This window comes from Palaemon carinicauda, chromosome 32, assembly GCF_036898095.1.
Source record: "Palaemon carinicauda isolate YSFRI2023 chromosome 32, ASM3689809v2, whole genome shotgun sequence".
Taxonomy (NCBI): Eukaryota; Metazoa; Arthropoda; class Malacostraca; order Decapoda; family Palaemonidae; genus Palaemon; species Palaemon carinicauda.
In genome coordinates, this window is record NC_090756.1 from 39,156,127 (window position 1) to 39,161,126 (window position 5,000).

Below are 5,000 nucleotides of genomic sequence, written 5' to 3' on the forward strand. Positions count from 1 at the left end.
ATTTCCACCTTGCATTATTCCATCCTTGTACCTTAATTCCAGCTGTAGACATCAAGCTAAAGTCTTTACAATATGGTTTTAAAAATATAAATGGACATATCCACTTTCCAAGGTGAACAGAGTCTTCAGAATATTATCTTTTCATACCATTCTTTTTAGATATTTAAGGAAACCTCCTTGAATTAATCAAACAGTGAATAATGAAGGACTTGGGGATAATGATGTTCATTTGATGGAAAAGTAATATTTTTCATATCATAATATCAATTGATTCCTGGAGTGATTCCTTCAATGATTTGTCCTCATTGTTCGCTGGAATAGTAACTCTAATACCCCTGTTCCCATTATTCCCTGGTTATGGTTAGTCTGTTATTCCTGTTTCCAATCCTAAGTCATATGAAAATAAAGTAGAATAAAAGACAAAAATATTAATAAAAAAAAAAACAAAGAATATAGGGAAAAGGAAGGTTGAAATAGAGAAAACAGGAGAAATTGTACAGGTCAAAGCAACGGAAATATGGGATATAAAGAAAATCTTTACATTACAATAATTCTACATTTAATTTGAAACTAGATCTATATAAGATACAAGAATTGAATAAAAAATAACGTATGAAACAGATGATTGCAATATATATTAAATCAGAAATTGTATTGGTCAATGGAACATAAATTTGAGACTTCACAAATCCAATCTTTATCTTACATTTCAAGTCTTTCTCGTCTTTTGTATTTTATCTCTGCATAAGATTAAATCTTCAGGAGAACTGGGTCCTTTGACAGAAGCCATGAGCTCTTAAGAACACAGAATTCCAGTGAGATCCTTTTGAGTGATTGATCGGATGGGATCCAAGTGGATGGAATCGAGACCTTACGACAATGTCCCTCGCGATCTCATTTTCATTTACTGTTGTCTCGTCTTTAATTTCATAACCTGCAGATAGAAAGCTTTGTTTAGGAAGATGAACGGGATATTAAGGAAGCAACATGTAAGGTATTTAAGCAAATTCAGTGTGGATGAATGGGTGATATAATTTCTCTGGAGACGGCAAACCTTGTTTTCATAAAACAGAATCGTAGGAAATAAATGCATTGTTTATATGGACGTGTGATATTTGTTTACGAAAGGTGGGAATACGAGGTTCATAAAAATGATCTAATGTCAACTTAGAATTAAGATGAAATGACATTAGAAATATAGGATAAAGAGATTTGCATAGAATAATTAATCAGACATATTATTTAACAAATAATTAAATTGTCTATTACATTATTCAAATGAAATGGGGGTTAGAGACAAAATGTGAATGACCTGTGGTGTATAAGTATGTCTTCGGGATAGTGAAAAGCTTCAAGATGATATTTCATGTGGCAAATAAACTAGAATATCTGGAAAGAGGGATAAACACTTTGAATAAGATCTGATTGCATCGCTAGAATGGTGGGAGGATATAACTTTTTTTTAATATATCTAATGATTTGGAGGAAGACAGAAATGCAGATCAGATGGAGTGGCTGGGAGTTAACCTTCAGAAAGAGGTGGTGAGGTCAAGTGAGGAACGGAGTTGATTGAATCAGAAAATTGACCAGATTATGGGGAGACTTTGATGTCCGGTAAAAGAAGAAATTGGAGCATGTGAAATGTATCTTCTCTGAGACCTGTTTTTTTTTTTTTGGTTACTTAGAATATTCACATTTTTAAATAATTTCTTAGCATCTAATCAGTGGCATTTATTTAGATATCTGAATAAGAAGAAGAAAAAAAAAAACTCCCTAAACCAAACATTTTTTGAGGCACGTTCTTTTCAGTCGTCTATTTCAAATGCTTCTCTTTTGCAGCATTTTCTGTTTTATGTTTCTGCTGCAAATCTGTTTTAGATGACACCATTTTATATAAGCCTTTCCACCAGGTTGATTTATATAGTTCATAAAATTTCAGGAAAAACTCCATTTTTTGAATAGTGGTTAATACCTTTCTCTAATTACAGTCTTTCTTACTTAATACTTTTTTAAAACCACTTTCTGGAAAAATCATTAACTTTTCCTCATCAAATGTTAATAACAGAGTTCATAACTTGTGATTATGTCTATTATGGTTTCTGATAGATGTTAATTATATTTGACATGTGTCGTTTTGTTAGATAGATTGGAATAATTACCCAATCAGGTTAACAGCCGGCACATGAGTTAAAGCCTAGATTTTAGGTTTGAGGTTCAGGGGGGATTATCATATATATATATATATATATATATATATATATATATATATATATATATATATATATATATATATATTATATATATATACATATATATATGTATATATATATATATATATATATATATATATATATGTATATATATATATATATATATATTATATATATACATATATATGTATATATATATATATATATATATATATATATATATATATATATATATATATATATGTATATATATATAATAATAATATATTATATATATATATATATATATATATATATATATATATATATATACATTCATATATATATATATATATATATATACATATATATATGTATATATATATATATATATATATATATATATATATATATATATATATGTATGTATATATATACACTATATATATATATATATATATATATATATATATATATATATATATATATATATATAGACCATTTCTCTTAATCATAATGTGGATATTATTATTATTATTATTATTATTATTATTATTATTATTATTATTATTATTATTATTATTATTATTATTAACAGCCAAGCTAACGCCCCAGTTTGAATAGCAGGATGTTATAAACCTTGTAAGGGCTGAAACAGGGAAATAGAACCCAGTAAGGAAAGGAAATGATAAAATAGATAAATTACATGAAAGAAGTAATTAATGATTGATATGCAATATCCTAAGGTCAGTAACAGCGTTAAAATATATGTCATATATAAACTATGAAGACTTATATCAGCAGAGAGAGAGAGAGAGAGAGAGAGAGAGAGAGTGTTCCGAGGACTCGGAGAGAATTGCTAAAGCTAGGTAAACACTTATGTACTTTTTTGTTGCAACGTGTTGAGAAGTGGGGTCGTACAACCTTGTAGAGTAAACACCCCCAAATGTGCCAATGTTGCAGAGTGAGTACGCGAGGTCTTGCAGTATGGCACAAGTTGGTGTTGCAATGTCTTGCACAGTGCCGCGACACAGAATGAGGCTAGGTTTTTACGCACACTTGCTCTTACGTTGCGTTGCAAGATACCTGGGAAGTGTCACGAAGTGTCACATGAAACAGTGTTGTAAAGTACCTGCGAAGAGTCACGAAGTGTCACATAAAACGCGCCCTAGCTACCAGAGGTATATATAGTGCTCCAAGCCAGGGGAGGTCACTACTTTACTGAACACCATAGAGGATAGATCAAGAGTACTACACACGATGGGGGACAGAATGCATAATTTCCAGTTTTATTTTGATAACTACTGACTTTATTATCAAGAGGTATTGGACAAGAAGACCCGAAGAACAACCAGAGGAACCACCAGTGGCACCGATGGCACAAGGAGAATCAAGAAGAACTAGAAGAACGGCATGGCTAACGAGGAGACCCATAAATGGAGATTATGACCTGCTGCTACAAGAATGACACTGAGAAGATCCTAAAGGGTACAAGAACTTCGTCTGGATCGAACCAGGATTGTTTGCAGAGATGATTTGATTCCATTTTTCCAATGCTCATCAAGAAAAATACCAGGATGAGATTCTCTAACGGTGGGATCGAAATTGGCGGTTACCCTCCGCTTCCTGGCAAGTGGAGACTCATATACAAGTCTGCAATATAGTTTCAGAGACTAAGTGTGCAATTTTCTGATTTGTGCCTAATGTGTGCAAAGCCATCGTCGATTAGCCTGCGGTTGGTGATGGGAGATGTCTCTTTAGGTGGTTCCTCCAGGACTGAGACCATATCCAGGATCTTCCCAAACAGCACCTTGAAGTTCATGAGGGACACTCTTCTCAATCGTGAACACAGGTGCATTGAGAAGTCCTTGATCTCGGCCCCAGGCCCTTGAGCCTCCTTCATCTACGTCATATTATTGGCCTTGTGCAGGAGATCCCTCATGGCGCACCTGTATACCGGTTTGCTCATCTGTTGTGGTGGAGGCTACTGTATTTGTTGGCTTGCCCCTCTTCTTTTGGTTCCTCCTCCTGAGGTGTGATGGAACAGACAAACCAGACATATCACTGGAGGATTCGTCGACATTTATGTCTGAAGTGGCCCTTCTTGAATTAGAAGGGAAACTGTCACTCGATAGTGTGTTCTCGTGGGCTATGTAATCCCGAGGAACTCCCAGATGGTCATGAGTTCTTCCTATCATAATACCCTCCTCCTTGTTGGGGCACCACTTGCTCTCTTTCTCTATTTTCCCAAAATCTGCCCTTTTCTTCTCAAACAATTTCCTCACTTGCAGAAAAGTACAGTCGGGGAAGGTTGCTGTAAGCTCTGTTCACAGAGTCTCCTTCAGTCTTGCACCACGAATTGTCCTGCTTGTCGTAGGGAGGTGGATTCTGCTTCACAAACTCAGGAATCTCAGTAACTTGGACATCCATGAAGGGTTAGTCTGGAATGCCCCTCTTGCTGGGCTGGTATGTCTTCTTTTGTGGTTAATGTAGTCTACTAATTCCATTTACAGGTTCTTCTTCAACAACAGGATCGTCTGCAGACTCCGGCTCCTCCACCATTGGAGAAAGGAGCATCTCCGGTTCTTGGGCTGGGTGTGGGGCTGTTTGGGCTCCTTGGACTGCTTGGGGGTCTGGCGAGGCATTGAAGAGGTTGTAATAGTATTTCAGGATATGCTGGAAGATGAATGATTGATGATGGCCCTAGCAACCCTTTATCTGCCCCCTACGCAGTGGTATCAGCAAATCAGTGTTCGTCATTCACCCCGGCCTAGGCTCAAACCAGTCAGGGTCCTGAACGTGACTCCTTTC